Genomic DNA, 17608 nt, shown 5'->3' with positions numbered 1-17608 from the left:
TAGATTTGCTTGCCATACGGGTTACTGTTTGCTGTATTCTGTCACAGCATTTTTAGATCAATGCTGACTTTTTAAAACAGTTCTTTGCACCACAGTAACGTCTAGCAGACCCCGTCTAAAATCATTTCATTTTTGTTTAAAACTGGGATGGAATCCTTGCTTCTCTCACTTACTTGCAAAATTGAAGGAAGGACATTACCTTGTATAGGAGCACAGGAGAAATGGCAGTAGTGATTGATTTAACACTGATCTTTCTCCCAAATAGAATATTCTGCCAGTTTTATGAAGCGCTGGACTAATTTTATAGTTATAGAAATGATAACATCAATAATTATAATTCTGCTCTTGTGTATGTCAGTTATGGAATTGCTCCGAAAGGCTTATTTATGCTAAAAGCGTATCACTTTTCCAACTGATAATAAATCCATTTAATGAGTTGCTAATTTAGCAATTGACATTTTATTTACTAAGCAAAGATAAGAAGAAAGAAAAACTACAGTCCAAGGTTTGGTCATTCTTCACTCTCCAGGACCGACACTCTTTCAAGGTGTCCTGAAGGGTGCAGCTGTTTCCTTGTACTGCTGCCCAGTAAGCATGTGCTTCCGTTACATAATGAAGCATATGCTGTTGACCTGCTCTGAGTTATGGGGCTTTTTGCTTGCAAAGACTGAAGGTGTATGCCACCTCATATAACAGAGCTCAAGTAGCAATCATTTATAGCGTTAGTCATACAGCCTCCTACAAACCTTTCCCAGTCACAGTAGCCCAGTCCAGCCTCCTCCAGGTCTGTAGGGCTAGGATGGGCTGGGTGCGTCCCATGACTTGGGAGGATGAAGGCACTTTTATGTACTTTTGGTCCTACAAGGGCCCTACCTCCGTCCGGGACCAGTTCAGGCTGGGACGGGTAGTCCCTCCACGTGATGGCCATCAAGTTCTTCGCCTCACACCCTATTTCATTCCCTTTCAGCATCCAACAATTGCTGCAAGTGCTGGAAACATTGCACAAGAACTCTTTTCTATATGGGGTTCTTGGAGGACGTCTTGGTGAGTTGTGATACATATAATACAGACCTAAATGACAAACAATAAAAGTTCATTTTAATCCAAATGTGGTTGTGGTACACTGTCCTTCTATTTGAGATTTAGAGAATCTTTTATACCCACGTGCAATCAGCCAAGTTAAAGGAGCCTCTGGCCTCTGCTTCCTTGTTGGAGGGACTGCCTTCCAAATTAGTAGACCCCTACCTGTCTGTTGGGGATGGCACTGCAATCAGAGCATTCTGTGAAAACAGAGAGTTATGCTGAGTGGGTGCCATTTTTTGAGCTGTCATTGGTTTTTGTTTTGGTAAAACAAGCTCTCAAAGAGGTAGTTTGCTTCACCAATACAAAATGACAGTGGCCCTGACATGCAGGGAGGTTTCTCACTGTAGCTGGAAGCAATGGAGAATTTTCTTTGGCCAGGTCTGCAATGCCTTGCACAGTGGACTCAGGAAGTGAAAAAGAGTGATGCTGCCCTGCCACAAATACAGTGGGGCAAACTTTACTGTTCTCTGGTGGCCCAGCGGTAGATGGGCTGTCAAGTCAAAGGTTTCTCTCCCAGCTGAGGCTCTGCCACTAAAAACATGTGGTTCCTCCACCTCTAACTCAGGGGCAGAAATGGTAACATTGGGGAGTGGGGGCACCACTAATCTATTGCCAAACTCTAAATGAGGCCCTAGATATTGCAGTGCTTTCAAAGCAATCCAAGCATGACCACAAAGGTCATCTATGAAGCTTGATAGATGCTCAGTGCAGTTACGCCCTGCATGCACACTACTGGGGTCCACAGTCCTGTCAAAAAAAGAGAGAGCTGTCAATAGATACACAGAGTGGAGACAAAGGCTACCTCTGTATGAGTGTGCATTACCAGCTCTGCTGTACAGGCACACACTGTTATAATGCACAACTGCAGTACAATCAAATAGTCCACAATTTACATATTTGGATAACGGGTGTGTATAACCTGGCCCAGATCTTCAGACAATATAGGCAAATTTTTAGCACAGTAAACATTTTTTATAGTCGTTGGTTGTCACCCTTCCCTATAGTGTCTCCTTCAAAACCCAGAGTTCGTTGTTGTATATCATGAATAAATGCTTCCATCGAACCTTCTCTGTCGGTTGCTGTTGTTGTTCCCATTCTAACTTAAAGTGGCCCAAAATAATTAGTTTTTTCTCCACCTGTGCCGATATCTTTAGCAACAGGAATTCAATTTAGGTTCTGAATAGGCACCAGCTGCCTTCTTGATTTGGATCAATCATAACTACAGAGTCTGGAATTGATTTCCAATCAGTGATTGAAATTCTCTCTGGGTAGGCAGTTTACAACCATTCCCTAAGGAGCACAAAAGAGATCCTAGATTGTATTCCTTTTGCATCCGTGTAACGTGTTTAATAATTTGTCAATAGTTTCATGCTTGCAAATGTTATTGATTGTTCATACTTTGTAAATTGCTTAATTATTGGTACTTATCCTAACAAGATGTGACTAGTGGCTAATACGTAATTACATGTTGAAGCTTTGATGTTACTGAAGGTGTTGCTCGCTATGTTTACGAGCTGGTGTGATGTTTAGCACTTATTTATTTATTTATTTTATTTTGAAGCTTATAAAGCGCACGGCTACCCCCAAGGGGGGTGTCCCGGCGCTGCAGACAACAGGCTGAAAAAAAAAAATGGTAGCAGCTAGAGACTGGAAAACAGCCAAGTTTTCAGTTTAATCCGGAACAGCGATTCCAATGAAGTCAGCCTAAGATCGAATGGGAGGCTTTTCCAGAGTTTGGCGAAGACGATGTTTGTTAGATCTGAGAGCTCTGGTTGAGTGGACAGGTTTAAGCCTATTTTGCAAATAGACTGGGCCAAGGCCATTGAGAGCCCGGAAAGCAAAAACCAGTGCTTTAAATTGAATACGCCCGGTCACTGGCAACCAGTGCAGCTTCCTCAGGAATGGGGAGATCAAATGGCGGTAGGGAATATTACTGATCAGCCTAGCAGCCGCGTTCTGCACGATCTGCAACCGATTAATCAAGTAGGCTGCAGCTACAACATACAAACTATTTGAGTAGTCCAGATGAGAGGTAATTAAGGCGTGGACAACAGTCCTGCGGGAATCAAGAGGGAGGTATGGAAAAATGTTCCTGATCATACGGAGTATGCCAAAGCAGGCTGCAGTAACTTTGTTAATGTGGGTTTTACAGGATAAGGCGTTGTCAAATTGGAAACCCAGATTACGAGCTGCTTGAACCGGAACCGGTGGGGGATTTAACTCCGAGGGCCACCAGAGAGTAGGGAAGAGTGGGGACTTCTGATTAAAGAACAAGACTTCCTTCTTATCTGTATTACGTTTGAGATTGTTAGAAGTCATCTAGGAAGAGATGTTAATTAGGCAGTGACGAAAGTTGGACAAACTGCCGTCAGAGTGATCGCTAAAGGAAAACACAAGCTGAGTATCATCAGCATAAGAGATCACTCTGACCTCCCAGGATTCAGCCACCTTTGCCAAAGGAGTAAGGTAGACATCAAAAAATACCGGGCTGAGTGCAGATCCCTGCAGAACACCGCAGAGCAGAGGTTTTTCTTCAGATACAAAAGGCCGCTGGAAGACCTGTTGGGATCTACCCTTAAGAAAAGACCTGACCCAGGCCAGGGGGATACCCCCAATTCCAATACTACGCAGGCGGTCCAATAGTATGTCATGAGACACCGTATCGAAAGCCGCGGATAGGTCGAGGAGAACCAACATGGCCTCCTCGCCCGCATCCATGCACTCTCGAATGGACTCAGACACCTCGAGAAGTGCCGTCTTGGTGCTGAAGCCCGGTCTAAAACCAGACTGGGAATCATGCAAAAGATGTTTAGATTCCAGATAGTCAGTCAATTGCTCCTGTGCCACTTTCTTGAGAATTTTTGCTGGCTTGGGGAGTAAGGATATAGGCCGATAGTGGCTGAACAATAATGGGTCAGCGTCAACCTTCTTGATAATTGGAATCTAAATAGCCTGCTTCCAAGAAGAGGGAAATTGGCCTGTGAGTAGTGAGGTGTTCCAGATAGCAAGATGTGGGTTGATCACCAGAGGGGCCAGGTCACTTAGGACCTTTGCTGGGGCGGGGTCTGAAGGACTGGACTTTTAACAGTACCAGCGGTGCCAGGGAACAACACCTATAACCTTCATGGGATACCTGTTTCGGCGCACAAACTACAGAGACACGGGACACTTCCTTCGGCGTCAAAGATCAGCGTTTATTACTGCAGGGAAACAAGAGTCATAAGAAGTACATGGACATGTAGGTTCTGCGAGTCTGCTTCAAATTGTGTTTGTAGGTCGCTCTCTTTTATACAGAATGTTGCCATTGCATAACATGTGGACAAAAGATTACAATCCGGTTCCCACAGTAAACTTCAAAGAGGTCGCTTTCATGTGTTCAGAATCCCGGAACATAATTACAATAGCAATGCCGGTTCCCAACTGTAAAAGTACATCTTCCCACCATTAGGCATACCTATTTAGAGTTGTAAATGACAAAGAAGAAGAGACAAGAGCAGCTGCAAGGAAGTCAGACACGTGTAGAGAAAAGAGTGTGGGGGTAATATCGGAAGCATGATCGTAGGATCAAAGAGTTGGATCCATCGCCTGCAAGGCTGCCACAATAAGCCGGCACGACCAGATTACCCTCAAGCTGAGCCATTTGCCTTTGCTGTGTCATTCCTCCGGCCATAAAGACGCATGAAAGGAATATGCGTCTTCCGCAAGGCTTGGGAACTAGAGGGTCAGGGGGCGAACAGTTATCTGCTCGCTGACTACGTGAGGGCAAGAAACAAAATGGATGCCGTATCTAAAATGGAACCCGAGGGTTCAGATGAAGAACGCGTAATATTAGACGAACCCTGGCAGGTAGTGTAGCGAAAACACACACATTTGCCGAACTCGCCATTTACGGTTCGTAGATACCAAACTCGTCCATATTCGGCAATGCCCAGAACATCGTAATAATTTTTACGGAACCTCAGACGGTCCTTTTGCCCTCATGTAGGCAAGCACTAGTCGGAATCATAATCGATTTCGATACTCATCAGATCATCCAGATGTTGTTGATACATTATTCTATCCTTCAATGCCTCTTTGGTGACAACGGGCTGTCTTATACATACACGTCGTAGCACAAAGGCCACATAAGGCAGGACCACATTGCACACAAAGACAACATGAGAACAGAAATGTCACAACAACCCCTATGATCATCAGAATCTTCCAACCCCAAGTCGATATCAGACCCCAAAACCATCCCAGAAGCGTCCAATTTCCTTCGTCCACGTGTATGGACTCCGAAATTTTGTGCAACTTAGAGATGGCTTGATAAACCGTTGGAGCATTATCAGGTATGAATACGCAGCAGCTCGAATGGATGACTTTACAAACCCCACCTCTATCTGCTAGAACGATATCTAGAACCATACGGTTCTGCAACGTCATTAGTCTATCCGCCTGGAGTTCGGCTGTCAAATTACCAAGGGCATTTGCAGTTATGTTGGCAGTTGATTCTACTACACGAGTTAACTGCCTCAAGTTCCTGCTATTAACCATCGGTCCCCAGAACGGTAGGAAACCCTTAAAGAAGTCTCCCGCTTCTTGTCCGGAAGTATCTTCTTTGCTAACCACACCTCTCGCAATTCTAGTTCTGTGGTAATCAGAGGCCACAGTGAAAGTCGGAGGCAAAAGATTCGCAATATAGCAGGTACCCGAGAAGTCATGAGGTAACCACGTATAGGCTCGATCATAACATACAAAGTAAGTACCCTTGGCAGGCAGGAAGACAGGGGAGGAGAGCGTCGGTAAGACATACGTCTCGGTACAAGCACTCGCCCCGAACTGAGGTCTCGGATTTCGACCAAGACCTTTCAAGCAGAAATTACCAAGGTGAGGTACAATCCATATCGGTGGCGAGCTTTTAAGCTGCCTATCACCCACTGATAAGCTGTACTCAGCCTCACTTAGTTCCTTATATGCTCGCACCTCTTCCTCTGGGATGAGCGATGCGTCAAAAATATCTCTATCTAAGTCTGCAATAGCTCTCGCCAGAGTCTTGTGGTACGGGCCAGGACCAGAGTTTGCTGAGCGTGGTTCTCGATGGGGGTAGGAATCTAGTGCGCTACGGAACATAGTTTGTAATGCTCGAGCTGACCCTTGTGCACTATAAGGCAGAACTAAGTACGGAATACCCTTATCCATGGTATGTGGCATTAACCCACACACCCAACAGTTGGTAGTGTTTACCACTAACTGATGCTGATGCAAGAGTTGAATAAAAGAGTTGTTTCTGAATTCCGCACGTCTGACTTGTTCGTGTTGAGGCAGAAGATAAAAGGAATGTGGAGAGACAGTAGAAACGAAATATAGATCACGAGATGGGAGAGTAGATGTAGCAGAAGACAATAAGAATTGGGACCCATAATATACTCCCCCCACCAGCAACATAGATATAGTCAGGAACAGTATGACCACCTGTAAGAAAAACCATTTCGAATGAAATATTTTATGCAATGCAGATCTTTGCGCCAAAATTTCCTCTCTTTTCGACAGCTCAGACAATGATGATTCCATCCCCTAACGACCGTCCGCGACGTTCTTGACGCACTTCGTTCTGAGTAGCGGTTATCAATTCCCAGGAGTTCCCAGAAATTGATAATAGAAACCGACCTTGTGTCGATAGCTGCTAAACAGAAGGAAGTACCCGCACGGCCTTACGGTCAACCTGGACGGTAGGTTCTAGCTAAATAATGTTCTTGGCTGTACGAAAAAAAAAAAGATACACAATATATAATGTCCACTGTTTTCAGAGCAATGTAGAACCTAGAAACAAAAAATCTTTTTATTTGTGGCTTGTTCGTGGACGAAGAAAATATCGGCTACTTCCAGGGTGAGTCTGATCTTCAAACAGTGGATTGGACGGCAAAGGAGTGTTCAATTGTTCAGGCAATTGTTCAGCAGTCAAATTTTCCAAGGTTGACGTGGAAGAAATTGTTTGAGGGGAGTCAACAACGGTGTCAGATACAAGCCGAGCTTCACTGAATGGAACGAAACGTTGTGGAGTGTCGGTCTCAGATGAAGAAAGACCTCTTCTTATCCAGGTGTCCGATGGCAAGGGAAGCGGGACTCTTTTCGTGTGGGTAGCGTGTACCCAGTTCCGGCGTCCGTGTAGTCGAACCGCCGTCCTCGTAGCCAGCTGTACCTGAAACGGGCCCACAAATCTTGGTTCAAGGTTTCGTTTTCGTCCGTAGTTTTGGACGAGGATCCAGTCTCCTGGTTGGAGCCGATGACCAGGACCCTCTGTTTGTGACGGCAGAGCCTCAAAGACCTGTTGATGAATCAAACTTAATTTAGCAGTCAGATCATAGAGATAATCAATCAACATAGGGTATTCAATTCTGTCAAATTCTTTAGGTCTTGGGACTCCCCATACATTAGCAGGACGGCCGAACACAATCTCATATGGGCTGAGCCCTACTCGAGAGTGTACAGTTGCCCTGGTCGACAGGAGAGCCAGAGGCAAAGCGTCGGGCCATGATAAACCAGTTGTTGCCTGAATTTTAGCCAATTTCAGTTTTAGAGTGCCATTATATCCTTCCACCAAGCCTGCTGATTGTGGATGATTTGCACTATGAAATTTTTGTACTATCCCTAAACCGCGACACACACTCTTCATCACACTCCCAACAAACTCACTTCCGTTGTCCGACCATACGACCCTAGGCATTCCGTAGCGGGGAAAATACTCTTTGAGCAACATTTTTGCCGTGGATAAAGCCGTATTATCCTTAAGGGGGTAAGCCTCAATCCACCTAGAGAATGCACACACCACAACCAACACATACTTCAAGTTATTACATCGGTCCATGTGGATAAAGTCCAACTGGATGACTTCGAAAGGGTATGTAGGAGGGGCAAAATGGCCAGGTGGAGTGGGGGTGCCCTTACCAGGATTGTGCATCAAACACACCATACAATTCTTAACCACTCTCTCGGCACACTTAGTAATCCCATCATTCTTCCATACATGAGACAACAACTTGCATATGCCTTTAGTGTTGATGTGCGCCATACCATGAGCCATTGTAACAACAGCGAGCACATACGCATCCGGTAACATCCATCTCTGCTTCTCTGATAAATCAACCCAACATCCATTCTCATCCAATCTTCCCGTGCTCTCTCTCCATTTAGTCCTTTCCGTCTCAGTGGCTTCATTCTGTATTCCTTTCACACTTTCAAATGTGTCTTCACACATACCAGTCTCTGTTGGCCATCTCACTGAGCTCGTAACATACATTCTGTTCGTCAAATCTTTAGCCGTCTCTTTAGCCGTTTCATCCGCAAACGCATTTCCACGACCCACATCATCTGTTACTTTCTGATGTGCGCTACATTTGACTATGGCCACTTGTTTAGGCAATGTGAGTGCATCTAAAAGATCATTTACAAGCTGACCATGTTGAATCTTCGTGCCATGCGACGTAAGGAATCCTCTCTCTCTCCACAGTCGTCCAAAACTATGTGCCACGCCAAACGCATACTGGCTATCTGTAAACACATTCACCCGTTTATCTTTAGACAACACACACGCTCTCGTCAATGCGATTAACTCGGCAGCCTGAGCCGAATTCTGACTTAGTCTTTTGCTTTCCACAATCGTTCTCAATGTTACTACAGCATACGCAGTCGTCACATCACCGTTCGGCAATTTAAAACAGGAACCATCCACATACAAAGTACCATCGGGATCTGTCAATGGAGTATCCTTTAGGTCAATACGACCCTTAGTTTCCTCCTCAGTTCTGAGATAGCAGTCATGTACTGCTTCACCACTTGATTCTGTGTCGATCGGCAGCAATGTTGCTGGATTCAACACATTACATCGTTTTATCCGTATGTGACTGGCCAACAATGTCAACTCATATCCAGACAACCTTGCGCTCGTCAGATGTTGAGTTTTCGTTCGATTCAATAGAGTGTCAACTGCATGCGGAACCATTACCGTGAGCATATTATTCATGACTAAACCTGCGGACTGTCGAATGGACGCCGCAGCTGCCGCCGTTGCCCTTAAACAACTTGGCAAGGCTCTTGCTACTGGGTCTAAAGTCGAAGAAAAATAGGCACATGGGCGTTGTTTGCCACCAAAAGGTTGTGTCAGAACACTCAACGCGCAACCATCCCTCTCATGAACGTATATTGTAAACGGCTTACTGTAGTCAGGAGTGCCCAACACAGGAGCCGAACACAACGCATCACGCAATTCCGAAAAACTTTTCCGACACTCTTCAGACCAAGGCAATGGGGATGGAACATCTTTGCACGTAAGAGCTATCAATGGTTTCGCCAATAATGAAAAATTTGGAATCCATTGTCTGCAGTAGGACGTAATACCTAAAAAGGCGCGAACATCTCTCTGGGTCTTTGGCACAGTCATTCGGGAAATCGCTGCAATTCTCTCTGGGGTCAACCTTCTCCCTTCTCTTGACAATAAGTGACCTAAATAGGTAACTTCTTGACAACAATACTGTAGCTTCGAAGGCGATACCTTGTGATGTAAGTCATGTAGATAATGCAACAACGATACCGTAGCCGTTTTGCAAATAGCTTCTGTATCAGCTGCCACTAAAAGATCGTCAACGTATTGTATCAAAGCTGCACCCGTTGGTAAAACAAAGGCATCAAGCTGACCTTTAAGTGCTTGGCTGTAGATTGACGGACTCTCACAGTAGCCTTGTGGAGCGCGTTTTAGCCTAAAACTGCGACCACCTAATGAGAATCCGAATAGGTCTCTGCTTTCCTCGGCAATCGGAATACTAAAGAAGGCATTCTTTAGATCGATCACCGTGAACCAGGAGGCAGATGCCGGAATCATTGTTAGTAAGGCCGTAATGTCAGGAACCACAGGAAATTGTGGAACCACTATTTTGTTCACCTCTCTTAAATCTATTACGAAACGATACACAGGAGGTTTAGTTGGGTCAGTTCGTTTCAGAATTGGCAATACAGGGCTATTACACACGTTTCCACGAGTTTCTTCAACAACACCTTTTCCAATGAGATCATGAACGATTGCTAACAGCGCTCGTTCGCCCTCAAGAGAAATACGATATTGAGGTAAACGTGGTAATCGCGCATTTGGTTTTAATTGAATCACATAGGGTGGAATGTCTAACAGGCCCACATCGTTGGGACCTGTGGCCCATAAGGACCCAGGGAGGGAACTCAATTCCGGTGGGAATTTATCGACCGACAAATACATGGGAGAGATCACTCTCCGTCCCAATGTAAGCTCCACTCCTTCGGGGGAACAATACAATGTTGCATATAATCGTTTCAACAAATCCAGGCCCAAAAGATTTTCACCACAACCTGTAGATAGAATCAGTGGAGCCGTTAGCTCACGAGGTCCAATCATAAGAGACAAAGGATTAGAGACTGGGTTACTAACAGGGGCGCCAGAGAATCCAACGGAAACGTTCGTTAAGCCAGACAAAGGTGCGCCAGGGAGTTTCGAATACATGATGGAACTTTTTGTCGCACCAGTGTCTAACAGAAAAGGCTCAACTACACCCGATGTAGCCACTGCAACGTAAGGCCCACTCTGATCGACCGGAACTGACACTACTCCCTCTCTTTGTCGTTGGCTGTCCTAGTAATGGTCGTTTGCAACAGTCTCATGCTCTACGTAATAATCGTCCACATTATACTGTGCAGATCGAACTGACCCTACATTCCGCTGGTCAAAACAATTATTCGCATCCGATTGATTTTGATGGCTATCAATCTGATTGTGGGATGAACCACGACCTCTACCTCGTGATGCTTGTTGAGGACCACCACCACGGTTTCCTCGTGTCGACACACCATTCAGGCGGTCCCGTAAGGCAAGACAATCATATTTTAGGTGTCCCTCTTTCCTACAATATGCGCACTGATTATACCCAAGTGAAGATCTATAATCAAAGTTGTCAGAGCGCGGCTGCATCCTATCGGGCTGTGCTCGTGGTCGATACTGCTGTTGTGAATCATTTTGGTTTGATCGTGGAGGGTATGCTTGCTGCAACAAAACCTTCGTTTTGAGCTCCTTCGTTTTCTTTTCTACACGATCACTTTCTTCCTTTTCCCTATTCTCATAATACTGGCCGTTGCCAGTATTTGTGCAGGGGTTGAAACTGCCCACGCACTCTCTGAATTCTTCAATTTGTTGCTTAGCTCAGGCAACAAATTCGACACGAACTTGTCAACGAATAACCGCTGGCCTCCCTCAGCGCCCATGTCCTGGCCGCTGTGGTCGACAAACGCTTCTTCAAACCTTGTAAAGAAATCCGAGACACTCTCGTCTTTCTTTTGCTTGCAAGCTGATAACTTATCCCAGTTCACCTTCATCGCTGGCATGAGAGTTTTCATGAGCGTAATTATTTTCTGAGGCAAATCCAAGATCAACTGGTCAGGCTTAGCCCCACCAACTTGTAGTCCATCAGCCGTTATCAATGCAGCCCAATCACCCCCTAATTCAACTGCGTGATCGGCTTGACGAATTTTAGCCCAAACTGGTTGCGGTACAACATTACCGAACAACATGTCGATATCGGCAAGGTTCATAATAGAAGCTTCCACCAGTTGTGATAACTCCTTATAATAACCAGCCGGATTTTTACGCGGGTCGGGTAAGGATTGCTTCACTTGCAAAACCTCCGATCGTTTCCATGGAAGATGTATCCACACTCTTCGAAAATGCGGTAAAACCGCAGGGTTAGCAGCAGGGTCACCAGGCACCCAAAGTGGCGGAACCTCGCTCATAGGATACTGACCAGGAACCGCTTTCCAACTCTCAGTGGTATCATCAAATGACACCCGAGAATGTGCTGTGGATCTGAACGCTAATAAGCGTTCCACGGCACGTCGTACATCTTCACCTATAATCATAGCGTTCGAAAAGTGATTCTGAAGTTCAATTATGTCGGACGGTACGTTATCTACATCATCATTATACCATTCTTCCCTCAAAAAGTTACACATCTCCTCAAACACGAATCTCTGCGTAGGCTCATTAAACTGAGAAAACGTGTCGAAGACCACACGTGGAGTGTAATTAGCAGGATGTCTTATCCACCTATGTGCCATGGTTACTAACGTCTCTTTCTCCCTCCCACTAGGGATCTGACTCCGTCTTTGAGGAGTTTCAGATAAATTAGACGAAAATAATGGACCAGAAAGAGGTGAATAAAGGGTAGCAACAGAGTTAGGAACACGCTTACGAACAGAAGGAGAAAGAAAAACAGGGGCAACAACACTGGAGGTGAAGGAAGGCATAGTAGGAACGGACAAGGTAGTCGGAGTAGCAGAAACAACAGTCTGCGAAGGTACAGGTACAGGGACAGTAGGAACAAGGACAGGTGGTGGAACAAACGTAGGGTTGACAACGGGCTGACCCGCAGCCGCTGGAGCAACAAGGGGTACAACAGGAGGAACAACAGGAGCAGCTACAGGAGCAGTAGCACCCTGTACATAAGGAGGTGGTGATTTCATCAAATATGACAACAAGGAATCCTCCTTCAAATCTTCTTCTTTTTTTTCTAGATTATTCGGTAAAACCGGGTAACATTTATCTATTTTCATGTGATGCAATCTAGCAGAGATTTCCATTTCCTTTTCTTCTTTTTCCTGTTTACATTCTCGTATAGTTTGCATTATCGGAACGAACCCTCGTTTTTGATCCTTTTTAAGTTGTTTGATTTCTTTCTGCTTGGCCTCTTTACGCCATATCCGAAAGGAATCAAACATAGCTGGCCTAGCTTTCTTTAAAAATAATTTAGCCTCAAGATTATCTAAAATCGACAGTTCAAAAGTTCCATGTGGTGGCCATCTAAGGTCACCGTCTTTCTTTGTATAGCGAACCCAGTAATCATTATATACTATAGGACCCACACCATGTCGACTATAAAGATCATGTATCGGAGTTCCAACTGGAGGTATCGGACACGAGTCCTCCAACCGGGAATCCATTGCGCAACATTTGAAAATATGAAACAAACCACTATGGCTAGGCATCGTGCACACTAACCTAGTATCAAACTTCAAGGATTACCGAAGCAATTAAACCTCGTGTAAGTCAAAACCCTCGGTTTTTGGCAATTGCAACTGTCAAATAATACTAAGGACCAATACTAAGAACCACAAATGCAATGGAACCATGCAATACAACAAAGCCTTAAGGCTACCACAAAGCTCGGAGAGCTAACAACAAAGCCTGAGGAGGCTATTACAAAGCTCGGTGAGCTATTACAACAAAGCCTTAAAGGCTACAACAAAGCTTTCAAAAAGCTAGAACAACCACTAAGGACTGGGAGCGACCCACAAATACTTAACTCAGAACTTCAATGGCGTCACCAGGAAGGCCCGTCTGTCGTCTCGCTTGTACGTAAGGTCTGCACCGGGCGTCGAAGACAGGTCGACAGTCAGGGCATCGGTCCGTCGCAGCCGTCAGGAGGCGGGAATCTTCGCAGGGAAAATCGTCGGGCCACTTATTTCGACAACAGGATCGATGAAGCGGGGTGCACCTTCCCTCGGAGATTTCACACGAAGTTCCTCACGATCATCAGGCTTTGGACCGGTACCGCTGAAGTCGCCCCACGTTGGGCGCCAACTGAAGGACTGGACTTTTAACAGTACCAGCGGTGCCAGGGAACAACACCTATAACCTTCATGGGATACCTGTTTCGGCGCACAAACTACAGAGACACGGGACACTTCCTTCGGCGTCAAAGATCAGCGTTTATTACTGCAGGGAAACAAGAGTCATAAGAAGTACATGGACATGTAGGTTCTGCGAGTCTGCTTCAAATTGTGTTTGTAGGTCGCTCTCTTTTATACAGAATGTTGCCATTGCATAACATGTGGACAAAAGATTACAATCCGGTTCCCACAGTAAACTTCAAAGAGGTCGCTTTCATGTGTTCAGAATCCCGGAACATAATTACAATAGCAATGCCGGTTCCCAACTGTAAAAGTACATCTTCCCACCATTAGGCATACCTATTTAGAGTTGTAAATGACAAAGAAGAAGAGACAAGAGCAGCTGCAAGGAAGTCAGACATGTGTAGAGAAAAGAGTGTGGGGGTAATATCGGAAGCATGATCGTAGGATCAAAGAGTTGGATCCATCGCCTGCAAGGCTGCCACAATAAGCCGGCACGACCAGATTACCCTCAAGCTGAGCCATTTGCCTTTGCTGTGTCATTCCTCCGGCCATAAAGACGCATGAAAGGAATATGCGTCTTCCGCAAGGCTTGGGAACTAGAGGGTCAGGGGGCGAACAGTTATCTGCTCGCTGACTACGTGAGGGCAAGAAACAAAATGGATGCCGTATCTAAAATGGAACCCGAGGGTTCAGATGAAGAACGCGTAATATTAGACGAACCCTGGCAGGTAGTGTAGCGAAAACACACACATTTGCCGAACTCGCCATTTACGGTTCGTAGATACCAAACTCGTCCATATTCGGCAATGCCCAGAACATCGTAATAATTTTTACGGAACCTCAGGTCAAGAGGAGACCCCGATCTACATCGGTCCATCAGAGTCAGGGCAGATTCCATGGTTAGCTTCTTAAAAGATACAAAGGTCTCCTCCTGAGTGGGTTTGGGATCAGGTAGGAACGACGCCCTGTCCTGATTAAAGGTGGATGAGATATTCTTGATCTTATTGTGAAACAAAAAAATTGGAGAGACCATCGCACAGGGTTTGACTGGGGGCAATCAGGGTGGCAAGGGCTGGGGGATTGGAAAATTCCTTAATGATTTTAAATAAGGTTTTTGCTGAATTGTCGGCGGTCTTAATTTTCTCTACAAAAAAATCCCTCATGGTGGCTTGCTTTAGTTTATGGAAATTCTTTAATGCCGTTTTGTAGATGGCTTTCACGGACGAATCATACATCAATCGCCATTTGCGTTCTAATGTTTTGCATCTGCTCCTTTCCTCACGTAATGCCGAAGAGAACCAGGGCGCAGATGGTCTTGACCTTAAGGAGGCCACAAGCTACCTAGAACCGGTTTCTGGCATTTGACTGGGTGTGAGTGTTTGATTGGTTCAGATGCTCCGTCCATCACCACCCCCTTTTGTACCGCTTTGTTCGCCATAAGTTGGCAGGGAATGCTCCGACGTGAGTCCCTTGCTCACTTTGCCACTGGATTCAAGCAAGCCTGGCTGAAGACGGCTGAAATGCCAGAAACCGGTCCTAGGAAGCTTGTTTCCAATCCAGGGAAGGCATGGCTTGGCAGTTCAGGCTGGACTGTTCCCATGAGGCACAGGGTCAGACTGATTTGCATGTGGCCATGTCTGAACTGGGGTGGCAGAGTGGGTTAAAGAACGGTGATGGATTAAACCCAGATCTTTTGACTGGGTGTGAGTGTTTTATTGGTTCAGTTGCTCCGTCCATCATCACCCCCTTTTGTACCACTTTGTTCGCCATAAGTTGGCAGGGTATGCTCAAACGTGAGTCCCTTGCTCACTTTGCCACTGGATTCAAGCAAGCCTGGCTGAAGCCGGCTGAAATGCCAGAAACTGGTGCTAGGAAGCTTGTTTCCGGTCCAGGGAAGGCATGGCTTGACAGTCCGGGCTGGACTGTTCCCATGAGGCACAGGGTCAGACTGATTTGCATATGGCCATGCCTGTACTGTGGTGGCAGAGTGGGCTAAAGAACGGTGATTGATTAAACCCAGATCTTTTGACTGGGTGTGAGTGTTTGATTGGTTCAGATGCTCCGTCCATCACCACCCCCTTTTGTACAGCTTTGTACGCCATAAGTTGGCAGGGTATGCTCAGACATGAGTCCCTTGTTCACTTTGCCACTGGATTCAAGAAAGCCTGGCTGAAGACGGCTGAAATGCCAGAAAGCGGTCCTAGGAAGCTTGTTTCTGGTCCAGGGAAGGCATGGCTTGGCAGTTCGGGCTGGACTGTTCCCATGAGGCACAGGGTCAGACTGATTTGCATATGGCCATGTCTGAACTGGGTTGGCAGAGTGGGCTAAAGAACGGTGATGGATTAAACTCAGATCTTTTGACTGGGTGTGAGTGTTTGATTGGTTCAGATGCTCCGTCCATCACCACCCCCTTTTGTACCGCTTTGTTTGCCATAAGTTGGCAGGGTATGCTCAGACGTGAGTCCCTTGCTCACTTTGTCACTGGATTCAAGCAAGCCTGGCTGAAGACGGCTGAAATGCCAGAAAGCGGTCCTAGGAAGCTTGTTTCCGGTCCAGGGAAGGCATGGCTTGGCAGTTCGGGCTGGACTGTTCCCATGAGGCACAGTGTCTGACTGATTTGCATATGGCCATGTCTGAACTGGGTTGGCAGAGTGGGCTAAAGAACGGTGATGGATTAAACTCAGATCCTTTGACTGGGTGTGAGTGTTTGATTGGTTCAGATGCTCCGTCCATCACCACCCCCTTTTATGCCGTCTTTTTTCAAAAGCAGTGACATGAATGGGGGTCGTCAGGCGGCAATTCGCAATGGGTCACAAATTGCAACCTGCCTCATGACTATTAACGAGGCAGGTCCCTTGCGACCCATTTGAGAGACACTGTAATACTTCAGGTTTTGTGACTCGCATATTGTGAGTCGCTACAAATCGCATTTTGTGAGTCGCATAACCTGAAGGTCATACCTGTGGCCTGAGATCCTTTTACATACCTTACCAGAGCGTGTGAAATTACTTTTGGTCTTTTTGTAGACAAATTCCCAGGTGATATCTAGAAGAATGGTCCCCGGGGAAAGGCCTAGCATTGGTATGGATAGAGAATTCCAATGTTATTCCTCACTATTACTCGTAATCCTGCAATAATTTTGTTTAAAGAAATTACCCAATGCAGAATTACCTCTTTTTCTAGGCTGGGATCCCTTTCTGCTAAATGATACATTTTATTGCTACATACATACGAAAACTAATTCATTGCTGTTTTAAAATTGTAAAAAAAGGCGACATATTGCATTCAGTTGAGAGCCAATATAATTGGGTGCATTAATTATAGAAAGGTTTTCAGGTAAAAGGCTTCATCCAGTGACCTCAATCCTAGATTGTGAAATAACAGTTTTCAATTTTTTTTAAAAGGAGACTCTTACTTGGAAACCAGAAAACCGTTAAAGCTTAAAAGACAGAGGGGCATATGTACAAAAGCATTTTTGTGATCAGAAACTGTCCGATTTGCAGAATCCGGCTGTTACATACTGCAAAAATGCTTTTTCATATATACAAAACACAAATTGCGATTTGGTATTTGGAAGGAGCATTTTTAAGGCATTCCTTCCAAATATCGAATCACAGTGGTATGTATGAATGTTTTTCAAGTTATGATCGCAAATCATACATTTTTGGGGAAAATCTCAAGGATAGTGCCACAAATGGAAAGGGGTCCTACTGGGCTTCAATAAGTATTCCTGCATCGCCATTGAGGATGCAGTCAACCAGGGGCTTGCGATGCTGAGGCCTGCATAAAGGATGAGTCCCTAAGTGGTGGTCCCTGGCAAGCTGTGGTTGGCAATGTCAAT

This window comes from Lissotriton helveticus, chromosome 3_1 (assembly GCF_964261635.1).
Source record: "Lissotriton helveticus chromosome 3_1, aLisHel1.1, whole genome shotgun sequence".
NCBI classification, from domain to species: Eukaryota; Metazoa; Chordata; class Amphibia; order Caudata; family Salamandridae; genus Lissotriton; species Lissotriton helveticus.
Note: the sequence above shows the minus strand (reverse complement) of the source record.